The sequence below is a fragment of the Pteropus medius genome, unplaced genomic scaffold, assembly GCF_902729225.1.
Source record: "Pteropus medius unplaced genomic scaffold, Ma_sr-lr_union100, whole genome shotgun sequence".
In the NCBI taxonomy this organism is placed as follows: Eukaryota; Metazoa; Chordata; class Mammalia; order Chiroptera; family Pteropodidae; genus Pteropus; species Pteropus medius.
The window spans coordinates 1,172,753-1,200,062 of NW_024354503.1; the positions used below are offsets into that span (position 1 = coordinate 1,172,753).

At 35.8% G+C, this 27,310-nt stretch overlaps 1 protein-coding gene across 27 annotated transcripts in view; it reads right to left on the minus strand.

Annotated features, from left to right (window-relative positions):
• Positions 1-27,310, minus strand: part of EIF4G3 (eukaryotic translation initiation factor 4 gamma 3) — a 274,286-nt gene that overhangs the window by 159,093 nt on the left and 87,883 nt on the right. For 23 of the 27 annotated variants that reach the window (XM_039854734.1, XM_039854728.1, XM_039854732.1 and 20 more), the window contains one exon: positions 19,517-19,645. The exons of the other annotated variants lie outside the window; for them this stretch is intronic. The gene's annotated coding sequence lies outside the window, so the exon portion shown is untranslated. Of the gene's footprint in view, positions 1-19,516; positions 19,646-27,310 lie in introns of those variants that run through there. 27 annotated transcript variants of the gene reach the window in all.

Consider the following 27,310-nt stretch of genomic DNA (forward strand, 5'->3'; position numbering starts at 1 on the left):
ATAAACAGACATCATGCACAATCAGTCACATGAGACAGGTTCAGAAAACAGCTGAGTCACCCACCAAAAGCCTTTCTGCTCCTAGTAACTCATTGGAAATGTCTGTCTCACTACAATACTTGGCTTCTCCAGTTCCCACTAATAAGTTACAGTTCTCTGAAACCTCTCCTTCAATAACACCCACCAGTTTATGATAGAGCTCATTCTGGGCACCACATGGTTCTCTCCCCACCCTAACCAACACACCAAGTACTCCTGACAATAAGTAAACGAAGACAAGCCAAAACAGGAAGGAGCCTAAATGATTAGAATGGCAAACTTCATCTCAATTAGGCCAGGTCTGCTTTGAAGAAAAACAACTGACCTGGAGGTGAAGGCAATTATCGCTGCACTGTCCACACAGCTTACGCTTTTTTTGGACATGACCAATACATTCGTAAGTTTTTCCTCAAAGCATCCCTGAATGGCATGGCCTATGTTCTTGACTCCTACCATGGATAACAAGGCCTCAAAGAAAAATCGCTTCAGATTTTCTTTCATTTAAGGATGTTAATTAGTACAGTGTCATCAAAGGAAAAATTAGAAACACAAACACTTTTCACTCAAATTGGAATGAAGTAAACCCTCAAACTGTACATTATTTAAAATGAAGCAATTCAGTAATTTTTTTTCAGCATCAACTGGAAGTGCTGGAAATAAAGTTGAAAAAGACAGTTCCTGTGTTCAAGGGATTTACAATTTACCTAACTCAACTGCAGTAGAATACAGAAAGTGCTATAAGGAGTGTGAATAACATGTCGAAAAGCAAAGCAAAAGTTGATTAATCTTTCCTGGGAGATTTCCAGAGAGTCTCTGGAGGTAATAGTTCAACAAGAAATGGATGGGTGAGCTGGCAGTTAGCCATCTGAGGAGAGGGGCACAGTATGTAGGCAAAAGAAAAAGTAAACAGAAGCATGAGGACCTGGAAAAGTAGGGCATGTCTGCCTGAACCCTCAAATAGGTCAGTAATGCCATAGCACAGGGGGTGGGTGAGGCAGAGCGAGGCCACAGAATTAGATTAGGGCCAGACTAAAAATATATGTCAAGGCAAGTAAGCACTTTACCTTGAAAGGACCCCCAAGAGATAATGAACAGGGCAGCAATATCATTGGATTTGTTTAATAAAAAGAACTATTACACTATGGAGTCCTGGAAAAGAGAGCTGTGTCAGATATACCAGAGTTAAGGAGCTACTGATAGTCCAGGTGTATAATGATAAGGGTCTGGTCTGCCACATGAATCTAGACAAAGGAGGAAGATTTGAGATAATTAATATACTGAAATAATAGGACTTTCTGAGCAACTAGATATAAGAGGTAGGGAAGCTGATGCTCCAAGTATGAGGCCTGGGTAGCTAAGGATACTTATAGATTCAAAAATGACTGGGCCCCAGGCTACTTCTCTAACCTCACGATATTCCATTACTCTCCAGCCACAATGGCCTTGTTTATTTCCCTCAAATATAGCAAGTTTATTTTCTCTTAATGTCTTTGCATTAGCTGTTTTCTCTGCTTTGGATGAAAAGTGATAAATTCAATTGTATCATATCAAGTTTTAACTGTCAAGGAAACCCCTGAGTACAAAAGTGTAGAGTACAATTGATCCTTAAACACAGGTTTGAATCAAACAGGGTCTTATCAGTAAATCTTTTTTTTTTTTCAGTAAATTCTATAAATCTATTTTTGCTTATGACTTTCTTAATAACATTTCTTTTCTCTAGCTTACTTTAAGAATACAGTATATAATACACATATAAAATATGTGTTAATTGGCTATTTATGTTATCAGTAAGGCTTCAGTCAACAATAGGCTATATTAGCAAAGTTTTTTGGAGAGTCAAAAGTTGTCATTGGATTATCGACTGCCTGGGGTTCAATGGTCAACTATAATTAGACCTGTACAAAGAGCAGAGTCAACTGGAGAGTGATTTAGGAATCATCAGCATAAAACCAACAGTCCTTGCAACAAGAGTAGATGAGATCACCTAGGGTACAAGATCAAATAACAAACAAATTATTCAGAACAAACACTTGAGATAGGCAAAAGAAAACGAATCTTTAAAGTAGAAAGATGGGGGTTTCTGAAGGCTAGGATGTAAACTACCCTTCTTGAGTCTGTTTTCTGCCAAGAACATACCAACTTTAATTATACAAAACTTCTATGAAGTAAACCATTTTAAAAATAAGAAAGCAGGTTCAGAGGAATAAATTAACTTGGCCAAGGTCATATAAATAATGGCTACTTCAGAGTGTGAACCTCAATCTGCTGACACCAATGAAAGTATAGGTAAACAAATACAAGTGATGAAACAAAATATCAACATAAAACTCAGGATGTTTACCTAAAGGGAGAAAGGAGGCTGCTGGAGTACAGGAGCACAAAAGGGCTTTAAAGATATTGGTAACTGGTAAGAGTGGTGGTCAGTTATTTTATTATTACAGTATCCCACCCCCCGCCCGTCTTTATCTACAGTTTCACTTTCCACAATTTCAGTTACCCGTGGTCAACCATGATCGAAAAATATTAAATAGAAATTTTCAGAATAAACAATTCAGTAAACAACGTGTGTTTTCAATTGCATGCTGTTCTGAGTAGCATGATGAAATCCTGCGCTGTCCTGCTTTCTCTATCCAGCTCCAACACACTCACATGAATCATCCCTTTGTCCACGCTACCTGGTAGTCACTTAGTAGCCGTTTGGGTTATCAGATTGACTGTCAAGGTTTCGCAATGCTTATGTTCAAGTAAGCCTTATTTCATTTAATCACAGCCCCACAGTACAAGAATAGTGATGATGACAACTCAGATATACCAAAGAAAAGCTATACAGTGTTTTCTTTAAGTAAAAAGGTATGTGTGTGTATATGAAAACAAAACAAAACAAAAACACGAAACAAAACAAAAAGAAACCACTGTAGAAATAGAGTTTGGTACTATTCCTGGTTTCAAACATCCATTGTAGGTCTTGGAAGGTATCTCCTACGGATAAGGGGCACTATTATATTTTTTCAAACTGAACATGTATCTATACTCTTTTATAAGATTATATATTTCATCGTAATTTTATGACAGTAGATGCTTCAAAAAGTAAGCCGACGGATTAGAAATGGTGAAGGAGGGCTATCACAATGCATAACTTCAGGAACTGTACAGTATACAGCTAAACAAGTGGAATATGAAGACAGGAAGGGACTTGGCATATAGAGAACAGAAAGGGATTTGAATTAAAGGGCTATAGGCTATAAAACAGGTATAACAGGACCGCACATGGGGAAAGGTAGAAGCAAGAAGCTGTGGTCTGAGAAATTTTAGACTTCAAGAACTCAAAAACAGAACAGTTTCCGGTAGAGACCAGAGCAAGAGAAATACAAGCAACATAATTAATTTTAAAATTTCTAGTAGCCACATTAGACAAAGTAAAATTAATATACTATTTAACTCAATATACCCCAAATTTCAACTGAGTCAATATAAAAACTGAGACATCTGGTATATTTTACATCTTATAGCACATCTTGATTTGTACCAGCTATTTCAAATGCTCAAAAGCCACAGGAGGCTCTAGTGACTATTTTATTGGACAGTACAGGTCTAGACTGTCCATATGGGTTGCTGGGTATGTGTCCAAATATAGTTGTCCTGAGAAAGTAAAAAAAAAGGGAAGAAAAGAAGGTGAATCCAGGAGTCCGATGGGGCAAAAAGTGGATATGTGATAAGTCCTCAGAGTAGATAGCAGAAAGTAAAGTTGAGAAGTGCTGTGGGCCAAATGCTAAAATTCTCAAAGAACAGGGAAATCTGCTCGGGAATATGAGGGCCAGGAAAGCAGTATATGAACTTGCTGCACAAGGGTCACAGCACGAGGATCTGGAGAGAGCAGTGGCCTTTTCCAAATAAACCCATTTGTGCCTAGCACACAGTATGCACCATACAAATATCTGGCACTCACTTGTGGGAAGAACGGTCTTCTAAGAAAATCTTGCTATTTATTCAAACAGATCATCTTTACAGTAAAATCTGATAAGTAAAAAGGAAGTATATTCATTAATACAGCTTTAAAAATAGGTTTGGAGAAAAATCAAACCACATAAACCCTATTTGCCACAACCAATCCATATGGACTCCTACATATTATTTAAGTTACCTCTAATTTTTTCTGTCAGCCATAACACCGGGAATATATAACGCAGGCATTTTCCTGTAGAACATTTTCTTATAATTTTTCATTCTCAAAAAAATCCAGCAAGATGACAGACACGAAAGATGAAAAACAATAATGTTGCTACAGACAGACTCTCATTAGGTTTCTTTTATTACTAGTCAATCTTCACCAGAATTGTTCATTCCTGATGACATGGCTCAGCTAATAAATTTAAAATATGTACATTCTAAATCAAAGTCTGTCTAATCCAATGCACAGCTTTAACATATGACTTGGGATAAATTTGAATCAAGCTTCAGCTAAAACAAAGTATAATTAATCTACCTAAATACTAATAGACGGTGCAATGTATCTCCTGCAGCCCCCTCCCATTCCTACCTCGAAGCAGAACAATTCTTGTTTTAGTTGATTTAGATAAAAGAAAAACACCTCGGCTGTTAAAATAAAAGTTTTATGATAAGGATTTAGGGTAAATCAGGGCAAAAATAAATACACTTTGCAGAAATGCCAATTCATCATTTCAGGTATGGTTTTGAAATTTTTTTATCTTGAATTCTATTAAAAGAGTTACTAACAAAAACTAACACCAATGGATCAGAGGTCACATTGAATCTCTTTTGCCCAGGATTCTACAGAGCAATGAACAAATGGAAAAAAGAAAAATAAGAAGATGGTGGAAAACCAGTGAGAGAAGTCATAATATACCTCACAAAATAAAAGACAGCATACATAAACCAGAAACTGATAACCTGTTGCAGCACTTCAGATTTTTTTCCCAAATACATCATAATGCAATGAGAACTGCTTCTCAAAGAAGCAAATAACAGGTGTGCCTACAAGACAGAATATTGCCTTTCGTGTACTATAATGTTTGCCGGATGGTTGCTGAATAGTTTTTGGAAAAGTTCAAGATGAGCCTCACTGTGTTTCTAGATAACATCAAGGTCATTACCAGAGCTTTTTCAGTGGTTACCCTAGGATTTCAAACCACTCTACATATCAGCTTTGTGTAGGTGTGAGGCTTTTTAAAAAAACAATTTTACAGGGGGAATAAATCAGACATAATAAATACTCTGGTAGAGATATGACCGCTAAAAAATTAAAGGGCTGTATTTTAAATGTTATCTAAAACAAATACTGCTCTTACTTAATTGTGGCTCTTGGACATTTTTACATGACTGTTTTAGGCAATTCAACCCTCAAATATACATTTTATTTTACATTAAGACCACTCGATCACTCTTACTCTTTGCTATTTAATGAGTGGCACCCTACATAAATTAAAGTGCATTCTAATATCATTCATGATCCATCTCAACAGCTGCACTTGTCATGCCACTCTATGGACCCAACTATAGAAATATTTGCCAAAATATAAAGAATTCTAGAATAAGACAATTTGACAAATAAACTGATTATACATCATACTCTGAAAACTGAGGCATCTACAAAAAAGATGAACCTTAACCTCTCATATCACCTTTCTTTAAAGACCTTAATACGTAAAATCAGTTAGAGACAATATTTCTTTTTACCTAACCACCACCAGGGCCGTATATAAAAGCTTTTTTGTGGTTATATTCTAAGAATATTCAGAACAGAAAATTAGATCACCTGCTCAGAAAAGGTAATAAAGTCTATATTCAATATAGTACTAAACTGGTTTTAGAAAACCTAAATTCCTGCCACAGTAAGACTTTTCCAGCTTAGGAATTCAATCTTAATGATTTAATTCATGACAACATAACAGCTTGAGTGCTGAGAAAAAGATTCTCAGAGCTTCCCTCAAAATAAACCTTCCTCAGAACAAGCTACGAATGTAACAACAGAGTATTCGGCTCTTTTTTTAGTTAAGCTTGTATCTATAAAATAAATTTTTACTAAATTGTACAGAAAAAGTTAACAGTACCTGCGGGGGGGAGGGGGAGGTGGGGAGGAAACAACTTCTGTTTTAGCCAAATAAAGCACTGTGCAAACAGTCCCAAAGTGATACTTTTGGAAATTTTCATTTAGAACTATTTTTATCTAGCAAAGATTTACAGATTTACTTATGGTTCAGGCACTGGGCAAATGAAAGTCTTGTCATTTTAAAGAATCTGAAAACCACTGTTCTACAGATTTTAATCCAGGATAATTTAACTGTATTGAAGCCAAAAGAACCTGCGACCAAGATGCTCTTATTCTGCTAGTATTCGAAGGGTCAATTATATAACACCTGTCAGGACAGAATTTGATTCTATCAAAATTAACTGGTATATATAATCAACACTGTAAAAACTATTTTGAGTACAGAGTGTGACGCAATGTGTATTATTTGAAAAGATGTTAATCGTCACCTGTAGACACTAGATAGAAACAGCTTCTTAATCATCAAAGCCACTTTTCCCTAAATTAAGAAATGGCCCAATTCATTATATGTGTATGTGGCCTAAAACTGGGGCGGGGGTGCATTTTCTGCTCCATTCACTGAAAACCACTCCCAGCAAAAGATGGCCCAGGAATCTCATTTAGGCAGTGGGTATTCCCTGTTTCACAGTGGCATTCTCGACATCAGGATTCCCTGGGCCCCATCCCAAACAGTTAAATCAGAATCTCTAGAGAATGGGACCCAGGCATCAGACAGTGGCAGCCAGGACTGAGAACCACTGGTCTCCTTCTCATATCCAAGCAGTGAGTGGTATTATATGGATCAGGGAAACACTGTACTGAATTTACCATCATTTCCATATTCTTTATACTTAGTTCAACACTTAAATGCTGTACTTTTTTTTTTGACTTTCACTAGAAATGGACTCATATAATGGGATGGCTTTCACAATATACTTACATCTGACAGGCTACTTACATTCCCATATTAATAACTACATTATTAAAAGCTTAACTCGTCCCTGCACAGAAAAATAACCCAGTTTCCTCTCCAGGTCTCCCAAGGCTACTGGACTAAAAGCACTGGTCTGCCTATAAAGAGAATTCATGCCTGGTTCAATGAATTCTCTGGCAGCAAAGGTATTCTAGCTGGGGACTACCGGCTCTGTTTCCAACATCAGTGTCTGCTATTCATCACACCTCCCGCACTTTCTACTGATAGCTGCCACTGTCATCTCTACTACTTTCCTCCCTCCATTTCCCTACCTTTATTTAGTCTCTGGTTTCTTGACAGTTTCTTCTCCTACTTTTCATCTAGAACAATCCTATCTAGAGTTCCCATTCTATGCATTGTCTCTCTGGATATACTCTTCACTCTAGGTCCTGCCGCTCCCCTGTTAAGACTATCTTCTCCACTAATTTCTTAGAGTCTAGATTTAGACATGTGGCTCTACATTTAAGAACAAGTTTAAATATTGTGTGGCTGAATTTTTATAAAGCCCCAATTTTGCAAATTTATGTACGCCAAAGTTGATCGTTTAAAAATTAAAACATACTATTTCATAAAAACAATGTTATAAGCTGTAACTCCAGAATTATTTATGAAAGGCTAGTATGCCTAAACTGAATCTAAAATAAACACTATGGTAAATTACGAGAAAGCAAGGAAGACTGCCAAGAGTTGGGACCTGGGGATCTGGACTCAGTCCCTTACCAATGGTGCTACCTAAGGTACCTGAAGCAAATCATTTCACTTTTCACACTTGACCTTCCCAATCTACAAAATGAGGATAAGCATATCTATCTTATAGTGTTACTGTAATGATAAATAGTGAATTGAGAAATGCTCTGAAAACTCTAGCCTATAAAGTAACCTACCACCAAGATATCTTCAAATACAGTAATCTGACAAAAGAGTGCATAATAAACATTAGTTCATACTCTACAATTCAAGCTATATTAGGAAGGGCAGCTTTCACTTAAAATTATTTTAAATGTTTTCATGATCAGATCCTCTTACCACTGTCCCTTAGGTGTCCAAGAGTTGATATTTTTGAGGAGAATTTGTCATTCTTATCCCTACAGCATCAGATCTACACTTCGAGCTTGCTTCTAGTGTGAGACTGTCTTTTTAAAAGACCCTCTAGAAAGGACCATTCTTCAAATTTATATTTTTTAAGACTTTTGAAGTAAAACTAAGCAGAACACAAAGATTTGGTGAAGAATGTCTTTTTTTTGTATGCATCCAGCTTTTTGATAATTTTCATCTTTTCTACAAGTTGTACCAAGTTTTATGTTCCTGTGTTCTAATATATACTTTGTGTTCTTCTGCCTTCTGGTTTTATACTTCCTAATTTCACTGCCACTGACGGTAAAAGGCAATCACTCTTAAAACCAACGAGAACACAGATAATGACTTCTAGGTCCTTTATTCTTATTTTTTTTGTCTGCCGGCCAGCCTCCGGTCCTCTTGCTACATCCTTTCCTTCTTAAATGTTGCCAAGTGGTTATGTAAATAGCCAGCTGCTTCTGAGTCATCACTTCTGTATACAACTTCTCTAACTCCCAATGTGAACCTTGATATATTCCATGAACCCTTAACAGCCCTTGGAAATCTTTGGTGTTTTTTTGAACATGGCAACTGGACTTTTTCTCATTCTGATGAAGTTGTCATTAGCAGGTCTTGCTCACATACTAGTAAGTATTTCTACTTCCCCACCTAAACATGGCTGTCTTCTTGGTAACCCAAGACTTCTTTCTCTGAACCTGCTACTGTTTTCTAAAAGGATAAAATCTTCATGTGTGTAAAGATTAAAACGCTAAGAAGAAATGCAATCTGATAAGGAACTGAAATATAGAATATATAAAGAACTACACCTCGACAAACAAAATCTGATGAAAAAGAGGGCAAAGAACTTGAAAAGACAAATGGCCAATAAGCACATAAAAAGATGCTAAACATCACTAATAATTAGTGACACGCAAATATTTTACACCCATGAGTATGACTTTCATGACACTGTCAAGTTTGCTATTATCAAAAAAGCATATTTTAAATGACTGAAGACACAAATTGGCCAATTCAAAGTTAGAAATACTATAAAGAGAATTAGTTAATATATAAAAGCTCTTGATTTCTAGTACTAAAACAATTTATAGCTAGTATTTACAAATCAATACCACCAACACTACAAGAAGTACACTAAGTATGGGTATGTTTAAAAAACTGCAACCCTTAAATTACAACATAAGAGTCCTCCATTCGGATTATTAGTTCATTTATTTTCAATTTTTTTTTCTTCTAATATATGCCTTTAAGGCTACGCATTTTCCCAAGTGACACTTTATTCACATTGCACAAATTCTGATACAAAGTGCTATTTGTCATTCATTTCTAAAGATAACATTTTCTATTTGGATTTTATCTTTAAGTCAATAGTTTTTAAATTTCCAAAAAAAATATTATTTTTGTTTAAGATTATGAATATAAAATTATGTTCAAGTAAAATAAATTATAACTTTGATAAGCTTTTCTTAAAAAGTAATTACGTGCTATAGTTTCAGCTTAAACATAATTTAGATTTCATTATTTTGTTAAACTCTAAAGCTGTAGCATATTCAGAAAATATAAATATGATTGGAATTTCATATTTTTCTCTGTAGCTTAACATATGATCAAGTTCTGTAAATCTTGTGTATTTGAAAAGTGCATACACAGTTGAATGATAAAAATTAAAACAAATTATTTCATTCAAGTTATTCATAGACTTTTTAATCTTTTTTAGTTGAACCAGAAAAAAGTTCTCACTATATTCTTAAAGTTTGATAACTATGACTTTCAAATCAATATCCTCAACTATTTTTATCTTGGTTAATATTTCTCTTCTTCATATATAATCTTAATTTCTCTTCTTCATATATAATCTTATGCTAATTTATATATTTATATAAAAACAAGCTTACTATTATTGTCATTTAGCTACATCATGGGTTGGCAAATTATGGTCCTTGGTATGTGTTTTTGCAATGCCAACTAAGAACGGTTTTTACATATTTAAGGGTTAAAAAATAGAATATGCAAAAGACCATCTGGTCCACAAAACCCAAAATTACTAACTGGTCTTTACAGTTTGCTGATCTACATCAGAGGCTGGTAAATTTTTTCTGTGAAGGTCCAGACAGTAAATATTTTAGGTTTTGCAGGCCATATAGTTTGTTGCAACTATTCAACTCTTCTGTTGTAGCACAAAAGCAGAATAAATAAATTAGTATGGCTATAATCCAGTAAAATTTACCAAAAACAGGAGAGGGGCCAGATTTAGCCCTTGGGCCACAGTTTGCCAACCGTGATCTATAATTATTTACTGACCTGTCCATTTCTTTGAGATGTCTGTCTCTGAAACTAATTATGAATTTACCGATTTCAATTTCTTTTATATTTGATATATATATTCTAAACCAATTATTAAGTAAATAAGATTTTATGATGTTACATCTTCTAGAATTTAAATCTTTATAGTCTAAGAATTCTCTCTCCCTCATATAGTTTTTTGCCTTGAATTCTATGTTGACTTATAAAGGTTGCTTATAACTGCTTTCTTTTTATTAACATTTTCCTGTTAATGTTTCCATGCTCGTTTTCCATCTTTCTGTGTCATGTCTAAATGCATATACCTAGATTTTGTTTTTTGGCCAATGTGAGTCATATTTAGGAATTTAACTTCATTATTACTACAGTTACCAACATGTTCCAAAGCCCTATTATTTTACCACATTTACTTTTATTGTCCCCTTTCCTGGCTGTGGTTAAATTCATTGGGGTTTACTGGTCCCACTTTACTCATTAGTAAGGAAATTATACATCCTTTTACCATTGTTTGTATCAGTTACTTCCCTGTTGTCTTTCAGCTCTAACCTACACTGTAAGTTAGAAGGGTGCTTTTGTCTCCTGTCAGTATGGCTCTGCACATCATTGCCATTCAAATCCTCAGACTCTCAAGGCCATTTAAAGATGCTAGCAGCAGAGGGGCATGCACAACTGATATTCAAAGTACCAGCTTCCCACCTTGTTCTCTCTTACCTACTGAGTTCTTGCCATCCAAGGACCAAACCTGCAGTAATTCCATTCTCAGAAATCTGAGCAACAGTCCTAGAGGAACCTTCCTCCAAGCTCCTAGATTCTGGCAATGCCACCATTTCTCTTTCATTCTCTTAGCTCTGGGGTGTTACCTGTAGTCATTCATTATTGGACTACCTACCTCAGCATCCCCTTGATAATCAATAAGCTAGTAAAACAAACTCATGTAGTGAATTCTCTTTATTTGAAATACTTAGTATGATTTCTTTTTTCTTTTAACAGTTACACTGCTGAACTAATTAGGCTGTTATGTGGTCAACTGTACTAAACAGGCAGGTCAAAACTCTGGAATTGAATAGAAAATGGACAATTTTAATGGTGATCAAGAGTATTAAGATTTGATGTAATAAAGTCTTGAAAATGGAGTATCACTGGCAAGAAACTGAAAAGAAGATTTATGTTGCCTGTAAAATATAATACTGGCAACATAATTTCTTTCTTCTACATATCACTTACTTAGGTAGCTATGAAACGAAATACTGGGAAGACAGAAAAGACATCATATATAACATAGAGAAAAAATTCAGATAGCTTAAGAGTTTATCATTCCTCACAGAGAAAAAATTTAAGAGTCCATTGACCGATGAAGAGTTTAGAATTAGATTTAGCTCCTCTTGTTACCTAATTATCAGTGTGGCTGGACACTTGAGAAGAAGAAACAATAAATGTATGTATTGAGAAAAAAAGGCTGTTAATTTGATAAGTAAATTATAACATTTTATTTTTATAATGATCATTCATATATAGATTACATATCAATAGGTATGTATGAATAAATATCTACATATCAGTCTATAATATTCATTATAGTTAATTGATTCTATTTGCTTTAACTATGATTCTTCTTGCTTTAAATCTAACCTCTCTTTCACTATTCATTGACAGAATTAAAAATCACCACAAAGCTCCATGATGTGTATGTGGTCTGCTTTTCATTGAGTGTTGGGTCACTGAAATATATAATTCTTAGCTCTATAAAGATGCTAGTTTTTGTATATTATACTTTGTAGTTAGCAAAATACTTCAAGTAAACTTTGTCATCTAATCCCTGATAAAACAAACAGTCCTGTATAAAGCTTGTCCTCTTCTTCCACATCCTTGCAAAGTGGATGCACACATCTTGTTCAAAAATAAGCACATATGGATAAGCACATATACCCATCTACCTGATTAACTCGGCATATTTTATGGACAACTTACTCCCTCTATTGACCTTTCTTACCCCCTTACCCCACAGCACTCTGAATCACATGATGTTATGGAAAGAATTGTGCCCCTGACCACCACCCCCACCTCCGCAAAAAAATTCCTATGTTGAAGCCCTAAGTCCCAATGTGATGGTATTTGGACATGGGGCCTTTGGCAGACAGTTAGGATTAGATGAGGTCATGGGGGTGGGGCCCTCGTGATGGGTTTAGTATCTTTATAAGAGACACCGGAGACCTTGTTTGTCTGTTTTTCTCTGTTGTGTGAGGACACGGCAAGAAGGCGGACTTCTACAACTCAAGGAAGAAGATATAGAGAATGCAGTCAGCATTAATATAATGGCTAGGTGGAGAGCCAGAGGAAAGGAAGAGCAATTAGGGGGATCATTTTATAAACTATATAAATGTTGAACCAATGTACTGTGTACTTGAAACTAATAATAAAATAAAATTTAAAAAAAAAAAAAAAAGCCCTTACCAAGAACTTAATCAGCTGGCATCTTGATCTTGGACTTCCCAGCATCCAGAAATGTGAAAAATAAATGTCTGTTGTCTAAGCCACCCAGTCTATGGTATTTAGTTATAGCAGCCGAAGCAGAATAAGACAGATGGAATATAAATTTCTATAGGAAATATCACAAGCACAATGAATTAAATAGTCAAAGTGCTCCATTTCCTGATTCTCCTTAAAACTTACCTGTTCTATTTCCCATCTCTAAATTTACTGGCACTTGCTAATTTCTGTAGCTGACTTGAAGTTGCAATTTTCAGAACCATAAAAATCTAAAAAATCTTAATGTCATAGCTAGATGAAAAACAGATTGGTGGCACCAAAGTGAGCTTCTCTTCTAAAACTATGGGAAATTAGTGAAGTGTGAAATTCCAAAGAGATATAAACTTGCACAGGAAATGCTGAGAGAGGTTTTGCACTACCTATTAAAACAGATGGGTAGTAGCCAGAGAAATCCCAGAATATGTCCAGAGGATACAATTCTTTTAAAGTAAAAAAATATAATCTTAAACCTTTTCTCCCCCTGACAGAATTTAAATAAAAATAAACAGCATCACCAACAAAAACCTGAGCCTACATCAAAGACAACAAAAGAAATGCTTGTGAAATTACAATCAAGTCTTACTGATTGGTAAGCCAAATTCTTTAGCTTTCTAAAACGGTGCTGAATTAATACAGGACTGATTTTTAAAACTTTCGTTCTTTATACTGAGATATTTCAAAATATATGCTCCAGTTCTTATAGATTTGCCAAACAGAATCTAAAACTTGTAGTTTAGGGTGAAGCAGACTGAATAATAATTGCACTTAACTTTGATTCTTGCAGCAACACTTAAAAACTAATAACAGATATTTTGAAAGAAAATCACAGATTTTTTTTTTTTTAGCTACACTCAATGCAAAGAAAAGCGTACTCAAACAAGCATATAAAAATTACTTTAGGCGTATTTCATGGTAAGTTATAAGGCTCTATGAAAGATGAAATTCATCTAATAGGAAAACATCTGGTGAATATGGCTGCAACTGTTTTTGTTAATAAAACCAAAAAAATGACAAAAGAGCTAAAATTCTCTAATCGAATATGACATTAAAAAAATCTCAACAATCAGAGGAAAGAGCCTATCACAATTATTTAACATGTATCAGATGAAACCACAGACATAAATGGTCTGGGTATTTTTGGCCTTTGTAACTTAATTTCATACTAACGACATTTGTAAAGGCACATTCATTTGTAAAGGGTTTAATGACAGTATTTGTTGAAGAAATTTTCAACAAGCTGTAAATTTTTAAGTAAGCAGACATATTACCAACTAAAAAATAAAACAAAATGAAAGAGGATTTGGCACCAACAGGGCCATCTCAGTGCAGCCAGAACTTTAGGTTTCTGGGCCTACATCAAATCTTCATGTGCCGCGAACGCAGCCTCCAAACACCACTCAACTCAAAGATTGCCTTAGCAACTGCCGCAACGTGTTCCATGGGGGAGAAGGGGAGTATAAAAATGATGAATTTTGCTTTGCTTTCTTTCTTGAAGGAAAATAAAGACTCATCTAGTTCAAAAATGAAATGTGAAAAAAACTTTCAAAGCTTCCTCTATTTTATCTTGGTTAGCAAGGTTGGTTGTCAGAATCGTCAAACTCAGAATTTTCTTTACGAAAGACAAAAAACTTTTAAATCACAAAAAAATACAGTATGCAGTATATAAAATTACAACTTATCTTAATAATAAAGAAAAAGGCAGTTTGTAAGACCTGAAACAGTCAATCAACAACTGTGAGGCAACACTGAGAATTTTTCCTTAGAAAATAAGACCGCTGAAAGAAAATGACGTCTGGAAGTTGAATAAAACAAAAAGATAATAGAAACCATGAGTCATTTGAAACTCATCATTTACTAATAATGAAAACTGTTGTGTTAAAATAAATATCATGATCAATCACTATTCCCCAGTAAAGAAGTCCCTTGCTTAGCATTTCCACAGACAGTAAAGAATCTAACCAGTGAGTCATACACCATATCACCATCTCAGGCCACTATATGACATGACTGAGATGATTTCACATAAAAAAGAAACAAATGAAATTTCCAGGCAGAAAACATGTCTCACTGCACTTTGGCATTATTCTGAGCATGTTCTCACCCTGATTACTGTGAACACGGTTTAGGAGTCTAGACACTGACACAAGGGAAAGAAGACAAGAACCTGGTTATCAGTGCCAACAATTAAGCAATAAGTAGGAAATACTTTTGTTTTGCTTATGTAATTTAAGATAAGTCAAATAACAAACTTCTGATATTTGAAAATAAAGATACAAAATGAAATAGTACACAAAGTTTGCCTAATTTTAAACCTACAGTATAGAATCCTGAAAATTTTCATAATAACTGGCTACTCCGAAGTAGTTTGTGTACTATCAAGTCTCTTAATGACAAAGAAGAAAACAGATCATTAATAGGAACTCCCACTGCGTCAAACTTTGAAATACTATTGGCGGGGTGAGGACTCTATCTAACCAAGGTCTCCTGACTCCAGGGACAGAGCATTCCACTACTTACTTTTAAAGTGTGCCCCAGAAGATACCTTTAAAATCCATTTCAGAGCAACTGAAAAGAACCTACAGCTAAAAAGAGTCTGTGTCTTAGAAATTTATCAACAGTTTGAAAATGTCATTTTAACTATCAATCGCTAATAGTCTAAAAGTCTAAAGTTTTTGACTTCGGTTAAACAAAACCTTTAGAGCAAAGAGGGCTACAAAGATTTAGACGTCATATAACACAGGAAAATGCACAAAAAGCCTTAAAACTTGGCATGTGCACACATGTGTGCACACGTGTGTAAACTCCTATCTGGAAGGGAAAGGAGCAGGTAAAAAGGTTGCCACCGGTGATGTAAGAAAGAAATTGGGAGCAATTTTCTACATTTTCCCTCTTTTATGTATCACAGCTATGAAATTTACTTTTCTTCAGCTTGGCTGCCTTCACTTAAACCCTAGTAGATTCATTTAGCGTCAAACATTGAGTCATAGACACAGGTAACTACTTGGGACAGAAAGATCTAATTCATAGATAAAGGGAAGACTGTCACATCAAAAAGGGCAAAAAGAAACTACGAAGTTTCTTTAATCTTATCTTCAGCTGAATGGAATCTAATAGTTCTGTGGACAAGAATAAACTATACTATCGCCAACATAAAATGACCAAGGCTAGCCTCTACTTTTATCTTCATATCTGGACGATATATCTCAAAATCATGGGTGGAACTCCTGAGTTGCACACTAATACTAGATAGACAGCCAATTTAGATGAGTTGGACACACACACATACTCATGAACACACACACACAAAGCCCTGAAGAGAATCAAGTCTGACAGGCATGAAAATGAACGCCACTTATTGAAAGCATTTAGCATATCCTGTTCTAAGGCAAGACTTCATATAATTTTCAAATAACAAAAAGATCTAATTCACAATACTCTCTCCCCTTAATCTTCATAGTAACCCTCTTAGTAACAGAATTCTAACTCTCTCCTATACAGCAGATGAAGAATCTAAGTCTTAGAGATATTAAATAATTTACCCAACATCACGTAACGAAAAAGTGACCCACCAAGCCCCAGAACCTACATCTATTTGGCTCCAAGCCTGCAATGCTTTTCTCTCTATTTTTAAGACTCTGCTTTCCATTAAGATCCACAAATGTGTTAATTGTTAAACCTAAGTAGCCTGAGTTTCCCACAAATCTTCCCATTTTTCTAGGTATGCCAATTTAGAAAAATATCCTCTATCAGCAGATGTTAAAAAAGTGTTAAGAGACAAATTAATTAATATAAGCCTGCCTCTGTCTAAAAGGCAGGGGGAAAAAAATAGGAGGAGTGAACCAGGTGTGATTTACTGGGTTCATCCATCAGATTAGGCAAAATGGTAGCAAAACAGACCACAAAAGAAAGCAAATTAATATTTGGTGACCCTTCCCCCTGCAATTCATGCACTCTGGCTTCTAAAAGCACTAATAAAACAGCATACAGAAAGGTATTTGTAGGTTCAACAACTGAGACCACTGCAAGATCATCCTTTCTTAAATGCAAACTATGCATCTGCAAGCTGTCCTGTCTTTCAGAAAATTGAAGTGTTTTGGGCCAAGTGCTTGGGTCAAATCACTTGAAATGGTAAGAATTTGAAGTGAAAACTAAGCTCTTATGTGCCAGTTATTGACTGCTCACCTTTCAGCTCAAAATTCAAACAATCGTTTGCCTATACAGTGAAAATGGATCTGGGCTATTTAAATATTTTTCCATTTCAGCTGGCACAATGTTAAGCTTTGTTAGTAGAAGGCACTGGAGAGGTACTGCAGGAGGAAAAGATTGTGCTTCCTGGTGTCTGCGGGCTTGCACAGGAGACTCCTCCTGCGGTCCAGGTAGCTTCTACAGAATCTGGCTTCTCCAGTGTGCAGCTGTCCTAGAGTACATGACATCTTCAGTGCCAGGCTTCAGCTGTAATGCGCAGCAGCCAGCAGTACCCAGTGGCCAACAGCTACTCCGGTAATCTCTCAGGCAGTTTTGCAGAGTGCCTCCTCTAAGAAACCTCTGTGTGAAGAACTTCCCCTCAGCACCCTAGAGGGCAGAATTCTGGCAAGTTCCAGAAAGGGAATTTCTAGTAAGTTTCACTGATGTGGCACCACAGTAACTTCTCTTCCATTCAGGGAGGCACATTGTGCCCTATCCAACAAGGTCTAAATCTCAGCCAAGAGTGAGGGGAATAGTCTCTGACCTAACACTAACTAGCACGAAAAAAAAGAGGCACAAGGTTTATTAGGCCTTTTTGAGTTTTGGAGGCAACACACACTATGTTTGAGTGTGCTACACCTCAACCTACCTACTGAGACTCGCTTGAGAGGTTTTCAACTCTGAGTGAGGAACTAAAGAAAAGAAGGCTATGCAGCAAATTTAGATTGCAACGCAAGCTGCTCTACCACATGGGAATTATGATCCAGCAAATCCAAGGTTATCTGAAGTGTCTGTGGCAAACAGATGCCGTAAGGAGCCTCTAGCCACTGTGTACTGCAGCAGCTCTCTGCTAAGGCCACTGGTGCTAAAGAAGCCAGCTTTCTCCAGCACTCTAAGGGTGAATTTCCAGCAAGTTCCAGAGGAAGGATTTCTAGCATGTTCCACTAGTATGATATTACAGTGACTTCTCTACCATTAGGTGAGCCATAGCCATGCACTCTCCAGTATCAGCCCTAGAGAAGAAGGCTCTTCCATGAGTACTCTATCTCAACCCCAGGAGAAGCAGCTGCTACTTATATTTGCTGTTTTCATATTTTTTAGGTTCTCTTTTGTGTTAGTCAATCCCTCATTCTTCCAATCCCCTGTTATACTTATTAATCCTTTATATTAAATTTTCCTTATTCAAAACACTACCTAATTTTTCTCTCCTGATTAGACTCAGACAAATATACCTTATCAATAGCTTGGGTGCCATGAAAACCAACATGAGAAACTCATTTTAAATATGAGTTTATTTTGATACGTTTTACTTTTAAAACTCAAAATTAAACAAGAATGATCTGGACCAAGTTTAAGCATAGTACTAAGTCCAGATTAATTTATATATTTCTTAATAGGGTCATGTCAGTAATGGTTTAGCAAGTTGTACATTTCTTCTCAAATATTCTATAGTCTAAACCAGCATTAATCAGCCTCTAACTTAAAATCACCAGCTTTCAGCATTATTTTTAATAAGCAATTCCTTATCTTTTATTATTTGAGCTCTAAAAGGCCTAAAATATGGGAACCAAAATTGAAACTAATGTTATAAAATTAATTTTCATTCCTAAAAGGAGCAATTCATACATATAAATACCAACAATGTCAAACATTGGTCAACATTATTGGCTTGACTTTCTCTACATTCTAGTTAAGAAACGTTGTTAACTCTAGCCCACTCTTAAAAGCAAGGAAGCCCAAATAAACATGCGATGGTGGGTTGATGCAAGCTGAACAATATCTTGAGAAATGACTTAAAATGCAAGGGACTCATAGTGACATCCTCTTAAAACAGTGTTCTAATGTCTGCTGTGCCTGTTAACTGCAAAAACACTAAGAACTTCACTACTCTTTCATAGTTCAACAAAATTTTAAGCCTACCAAATTCCAATAATCTATTTATGAAATCAAAACCAATCCAACAAACAAAAAAGCCCACCAAAATTACTCGAGAGAGAAAGACATCACACTTTTTTAAAAAGTAGAAAATAACCAACGTTCCACCAAAAAGGGAGGAGAGGGAAAACAACACACTGAAAAGCAAACAAGTGCTTTGTGGTTTTTAGTGAACTTTAGAATCACATTCTAATTTCTAAAACGACAACAAAAATAAAAGTAAATATCACTGACAGTTCATTTTTTAATGACTCCATAAATGAAATGTATAAAATTGGTAGCCACCATTATGGGAGATGTGTCTAAAAAAATACAAAAGACAAAATAGAAATTACTCAAGTAATGTTTTATGTTATTGTTTAAAAGTATGCGTTAGAAAGACAGACGTGCTGCTTTTACATGGAAATTTATTATTATTATCTTTTAAGTTTTCTTACTTGAGAGAGTCCAGGGGACGATGCATGTCCCGGGGGCGTGGCCGCAAGATTTGGATGCCCCTTGTTTATTTCATGTGCTGAGTAAGGGGAAGGGGTCGGGGGTCCCGGCTGTCTTGCTACTTGTGTTACCTGTGAGAAAATCAATATTTAGGAAGAGTATTATAATAGTAACTTAATAAATATATCTAAACTGGCTAATTTTTAAAAACTGAATTCTCTGCTTTACAATTTTTACTAAAGCAACTGTCAGATTTGAGTAAAGGCTTAAATTTTTAATACTGAAGCAATGAAATTCTTAGAAAAATAATAAACATGAATATTTTCATCGATTTGATAAAAGATTCTTGAAGTATAATTAAAAACCAAATCCATTAAAGGAAAAAACATATGCTAAATGAAAGAAGCCAGACTTGAAACTGCATGCTGTACAATGCCATTTATATGACATTTTGAAAAAGGAACAAAAAAGAGAAATGACTGCAAAAAGAAATGAGGATGCCTATAAAAGCACATGGAGATTTGGGGGAGTGCCATAACTCTCTATCTTGATTACATGTCTCTATGTTTGTCAGAACTCACAGGACTGTATACTAAAAAAAGTGAATTTTACTTCATGTAAATTACACTTCAATAAACCTGAACCAAAATAAAAAGGCAAGTTACTTAGAGTATAATCTTGTTTTTGTTTTTAAAAAAGGACATGTACATACACATTGTACATATTTCTATACACATCTGTCTATATATGTGTACATATATAAAATACACACACATGTGCACATACAAGTATGTATGTCATATTAAAAGATCTGCAAGAGATAAACAAAGATCTTAAACAGAAAGCATTACATGTGTTTCCTTTTTTCCTCATATTTATTTTCTAATATAGCTCAATAGTCATGAACTTGTACAACAGAAAAATAACTAGCATTTTATGTAAACAAAATTATATTTTCTCACTGTTTGCTGGCAATAAACTGCCCCATCAGCCATTGATGGATCTGAGACCACTTCACTCAGGCCTCTTTCTAGAAATCGCGTCTAGCCAGCTCCTCTCTATCACAGTCTAATCCAGAGAAGCACTGCCAGTTTTGGCAAAACTCCATGAATGGGGGCAAATCTGTAGTCATCCAAATATTAAAGAATTCATTCTCCATAGGGTGGGGTTCCTAAATTTGGGGGGCCATGAACCCTTTTGCAATCTAGTGGAAACTACAGACCTCTTCCTAGAATAGTGTTTTAAATGCATAAAATAAATAGAATTGTGACAAAACCAATTATATGAAAATACAGGTTATGAAAATATTAAGACAAATTTGTGATACAGTAATATGTGTTTCTAGTAATGTACTAAAAATAACTAATTGCAGTTACTGCTTACATTCATGACTTAAAGAAATGATAACATTCAATATTTTCCCCATCTAAGTTCTTAGATTCCCTGAATTCTATCAGAGTTAAACACTTTGCCCAGGTACTAAGGAAAGTGGTGTCCAATGACATCAGATTTTCCTGGAATTCACTCAATCAGTCAGAAGCTCGGAACTAACCTTAGAACCCCTAAGGTCATCTAAAATAGACATAAACACCTAAAGGGGTCAGCTACCTGACCCCAATGCTGAGATAAAATGAACTCACAAAGAAATAACTACAGTCTAAAGCTTACAGGCTAAAAGAAACACAGATGATGCTAAAATGTGACCAAAGACACATTAATTGTATTTAATTTCTTCCTTTTTAAATAATTTTGATTTTCTCAAAAAACTTTCTTTCCAATATTGATTTAAAAATACATTTATAAGGGCATGAGGTTTACCATAAAAGTTATAGCATTTATAAATCTCATCACAAATTTTTCAAAGAATAAAAATTTGATTGCTATTTAAACATTTACTTTAGAAAACAAAAACTAGAAATAGAGAGTTCTTACAAGCACACTTCTCACCAACAAGGCTTTATAAATTTATGTTCTTATTTCACGGTTTAGGATAAATTATTCTGAAATTCCACTAAAGTAAACATCAAAATGGATACATAGTTTTAATATTAGAAAAGAGATTTACACAATAAAATAAAATGAGGGCCACAAAGTTATATAAAGCTAAATAAAATCCATGTTAGGTCAATTCCCCAATTCGTTCTGATAAAACAATCAGAGATTACAGTTATCCAGGACAATAAATCATAGTATGGAAAAATATTTTTAAAAATCTAGTAATTAAGAGTAAATAAATATTAAAATATACTGCTACATGCTTGTCATTAATAACAAAGTAAAACTGTTGAAACCGCTCATTATTGGCAAGGATCTAAGGAAACAGCATATAGGTAGGATACTGTGAATTGGTTTACCACATCCATAGAACTACACAGCAATACATCACAATTGCCTTAAAAACATATCCAAAAATAATTCCGTTTGGTATATACACCCTAAAAAAATTCTTACATTAAAATTTAGAAACTTAAACAAAAATATATTCTGCAGCAACACCTATCATAGCAAGGAAGGTAGAAATAATAATGGGAAAATAAAGTAACACGAGTGGACTAAAGACATAAATAATATATAGATGTGTACCACTAACAGAAATAAAAAATGTAAACTAATCAGGAAGAAAAAAATGCACTCTTTAGAACCATAAAGAAATTTTCCTATATACTGACAAAGACCAAAAGAACTACTTCAATGACTTCAGATGAAGATTAGTGTTCATCTGTTTCATTTTTCTCCGAAAACGCCTTCAGTGCACCTTTTTAATAGTACTATATCATACCATAAAAAACAAATGTTTGAGAGAAAGAGAAAAGGCATTTTACCAAAGTCAAAAGTACTACTATGTTACTGCTAAATTAAAGATTTCCTTAAAGCAAGTGCCAGTGAAAAACAACATTGATAGGCAAATGCACTAGAGGTGTGCATCCAATGCTACTCCTAAATGACTATGCTGAACTGCAGGAATCCTTCGGTACTGTATATTCTAATAGGGCACTTCCTCCCAAGTTTGGGGGCTCCTACTAATGAAAGCAAGCCAAAGAAAATAACTCTATGGAAATAACAGGAGAACTAGAATCAAGTTATTCTAAAAATTTCCTCCTAGAAACAAGCTGCTACATACAATAAATCTCTATTTCATTCAAAAAGACTCCTACTACAAGTGTCACATTGCATTACACAGTACATGTTTGCTTTTGGTGTATAATAGAGCTTAATATCTTTGCAAGGGAAAAAGGTATATCATCTTCAACTAGAAATTATATAAAATCTAAGTAGTTAACATGACTCTATCCCAAGGAAATGGCACAAGGGCTAATGAAGTTACTGGGGATAAAAATCAAAGTCTACACAATGCAATACATATATCATGTCTTACTGTTGAATTGTACACCTGAAAGTTACTGGATTTAGTTAACCAATGTCACCATAATAAAAAATAAATTAATTTAAAAAAATCAAAGTCACACGAAACTTTGAATACTTCTCTCCAAATATTTCTAAATTAATTATTGAATCTCCTAACTTCTGGTTAGGTTTCTTCTCTCACGCTAGGTTATTCCATTTCAGATCATACAGTTGTAATCCATGTCCTTTGAAGGTAGTGACAAGAAGTAATCATATAAAGAAAAAATGTTTTTCCATTATTTCAAAGATATTATTACCATCTCAATGTTGGAGGCTGGGAACAGAGGTACAAAATAGCTAATTATGGCAAGTACTTAACCATCTCCAAAGTTAAAAATGATTTTTGTCTACTATATAATATTAATCCTCAGCAAAATCAATCAACCATTTCTTTGAGTACAGTGTGTGTGTGTCTGTGTGTGTATGTGTGGTATTTAAGTGTAAAAGATAATATGCCTAAAAAACTTTCTTTTTATGGATATTATATTTTTGCACTGGCAATAATGTAGAGTTTCTAGAATTCTCATTCATTTGCTGGTGGAAATCTAAATTGGTACAATCATCTTGGGAAAGAATTTAGCATTAGCTAGTAACCTTGAAAATAGGGATACCTTATGACCCAGCTCTTCCACTCTTAGGCATATATCTGTGAGAAACAGAAAAATGCACACCCAGGTACATGGACAAAAACGTTCATAGCTATATTGTTCTTAGTAACCACAAACTAGAAATGACACAACTGTTCATTAATAAGAGAATAGATCAATAATATTTTCCTACACAAGAAATCAAATGAAAAATTAGAATAACACACCACAACCTGGATGACTCTCATAAACAATACTGAATGAAAGATAACACAGAAGAATACACAAAGTATGGTTCCAAGCAAGATCCAAAACAGCAAAACATGACTATATTAGTTCAGAAATGCATAAATGCACCAATGATACATCCAATAAGGCAAGAGTCCCAAACCCCGGGGCCACAGACTGGCACTGGTCCGTGGCCTGTGACGAACTGGGCCAGCAGGAGGTGAGCGGCAGGTGAGTGAGTAAAACTTCATCTGTATTTGCAGCTGCTCCCCAGCACTAGCATCACTACCTTGGCTCCACCTCAGATCATTGGGCATCAGATTCTCATAGGAGCACTGGTCCCTGGTGCCAACAAAGTTGGGGACCACTGTAATAAAGGGTTAATATCCAAAATAACATAAAGAACTCACACACTTAATCTGAATTAAAAAAGGGTACAGGATTGAATAGACATTTCTCCAAAGGGTACATACAGATGGCCAATAGACATATGAAAAGATGCTCAACATCACTAATTATGGAAATGCAAATTAAAACCACAATGAGATCATTCTTCTGGTCAAGATGGCACAGTAGGTAGATGCTGTACTCGCACCCTGTCATGACATCAAAATTACAACTAAACTTCAGAACAATCATCATTGGAAGTCATCTGAGGTCTGGCTGAATAGAAGTCCTACAACTGGAGACCGATAAGGGGCTACCTTAAGATTGGAAGAAAGGGCAGAGGGGCAGTGACGCAAAAGAGCTGATCCCACACCCGCGTGTGGCCTTTGAGAATCAGGGGGGTTACCTTGGCTGCAGAGGTACCTCCAGAGGAGTGAGTGGATCCCGGACCCACACTGGGCTCCCCAGCCCAGGGTTCCAGTGCCAGGAAGAAAACTCTCTACAACCTCTGGCTGTGAAAATCAGCAGATTGTGGCTGAATAAGATGAAGGGCTTTGCGGGTCACAGATGTTCTTCTTAAAGGACCAGCAATTGGACTTACTCACTGATGGACTCACTGGCTCTGAGCTCCAGTGCTGGGGAAGCTGCTCGAAAAGCACCAAGGACATATGGGGAGGAACTGAACTGTCTGGCTTCAGAGATGAAGAGGCAGCTTTCTCCCACACAGAAGTGCTGGCAGAATCCACCGTTCCTTTGTTGAGCCCTCTCTATTCATGGCGGGCAGAAGGAGGCAGCCACCATTTGAGTCTCCATCAACATGGCTAACACAGTTCGCCCCACCCAGGTGACTCCCAACTTCCAGACCCACTCATACCACCTCCAGGGGCTCTTCCATACAAAGGCCTGTCTTGGCTCATGCTGTGGACTTAACTAAAATGTCTCAAAGGTTAACAAAACCCTAATAAGCAGCATCTGGCCTCGGTGTGCTTTGTATCTCTTGCTGAGCAGCCCCAAGCCTAGCAGTAGCAACAGCTGGCCTCAGTTCCCATGCTGGCCTCTAGAGGCACCTCTAAGCCCAGCATGGGTGGTGGCTATCTGTGGATTGCTTGGTGTCTCTTGCCAAGTGGCCCCAGGCAGTGCGCAGCCTGCAGCTAAACCTGGCCTGTGGCAGGGCCCCTCCCAGGAGGCTGTGGAGCTAATATGTCCAGTGGTCAGTTCCAACCCAAGCTGAAGCACCCCACCTGGGGCTACATCCAAGTATGAAACATCCAAAGGGCAGACTGGGCAGGCACCAGAGCCCTGCTAAAATAAATCCTGCTCCATAAGGTCAGCCCCTTACTAGTCAGTCCTCACACCAATCAGCCCAAGGGTCAATCCTTCTCAATGATGTGCAAACAGTAACTAAGGCTCACCACAACAATAGGGCAAATAATTCATTTATGGTTGAATGGATAAGAAAACAAGCCCCTTACATATGCTGCCTACAAGAAACTCACTTCAGATGGAAAGACACACACAGATTAAAAATAAGGGATGGAAAAGATATTTCATAAAAATGGAAATGTAAAAAAAAATAAAACAAAAAAACCTGGGGGTAAAAATACTTATACCAAACAAAACAGACTTTAAAACAAAGGCTGTAACAAGAGACAAAGAAGGACCCAGTAGTCTCACTTCTGGGTATTTATCCAAAGACACCCAAAATACTACTTTGAAGGGACACGTGAATCCGTATGTTCATTACAGCATTATTTACAATAGCCAAGATATGAAGGCTACCTGGGTGTCCACCAATAGATGAATGGATAAAGAAGAGATGGTACATATAAATGATGGAATATTACTCAGCCATAAAAAAAAAAAATGTTTTAAAGAATGAAATCTTGCCATCTGCAACGACATGAATGGACCTGTAAGGTGTTGCGTTGAGTGGAGTTAAGACAAAGGAAGACAAATGCCGTACGACTTCACTTACATGTGGAATCTAAAGGGCAAAATAAACAAATAAAACAGAAACAAACTCATAGATAAATAGAACTTTTTAAGGGTTGCCAGACGGAAGGGAAGTTGGCTGGGGATGGTAAAAAGGGGGGACAGATTAAGAAATACAAATTGATAGTTACAAAACAGTCAAGGGGAAGTTAAGTATAGTATAGGAATACATTCAATAAATAATATTGTAATAACTATGTCTAGTGTCAGATGGGTACTAGATTTATTGGGATGATCACTGTAAGTTACATAAATGTCTAATCACTATGTTGTACACCTAAACTGAAACTAATATATTATATGCCAACTATAACTGAAAAATTAAAAAATTATTTAAAAAAAACCACAATGAGATATCACCTCACACCTGTCAGAATGGTTATCATCAATAAATCAACAAACAACAAGTGCTGGCGAAGAGGTGGAGAAAATCGAACTCTCATGCACTATTGATGGGATTGTAAATTGGTGCAGGTACTATGGAAAGCAGTATAGAGGTTCCTCAAAAAATTAAAAATAGAACTACCATATGACTCAGCAATTCTATCTTCTGGGTATTTATCTGAAGAAATCCAAAACACTAACTCGAAAAGATAGATGCATCCCTACCCTATGTTCCCTGCAGCTTTATTTACAATAGCCAAGATATGGAAGCAATCTAAGTGTCTATCGATAGACAAATGGATAAAGAAGATGTGGTACATATATACAATGGAATATTACTCCTCACCATAAAAAAAAAGAATGAAGCCTGGACATTTGTGACAACATGAATGGACCTAGAGGGTATTACGCTAAGTAAAATAAGTCACACAGATAGACGAATATGATATGATTTCACATATATGTAGAATCTAAAAAACAAAATAAACAAACAAAACAGAAACAAATTCATAGATACAGAGAACAAACTGGTGGACACCAGACTGGAGGGGGTTGGGGAGGATGTGTGAAAAAGGTGAAAAGGATTAACTACAAATTGCTAGTTATAAAAATAGTCACGTGGTTGTAAAGTTAGTCACGAGGACATAAAATACAGCATAGAGAATATAGTCAATAATATTGTAATAACTAAGTATGGTGTCAGGTGGGTAATAAGACTTACTAGGGTGATCACTGTGTAAGGTATATAAATGTCAAATTACTATATTTAACACCTGAAACTAATATATCAACTGTAATCGAAAAATAAATTTT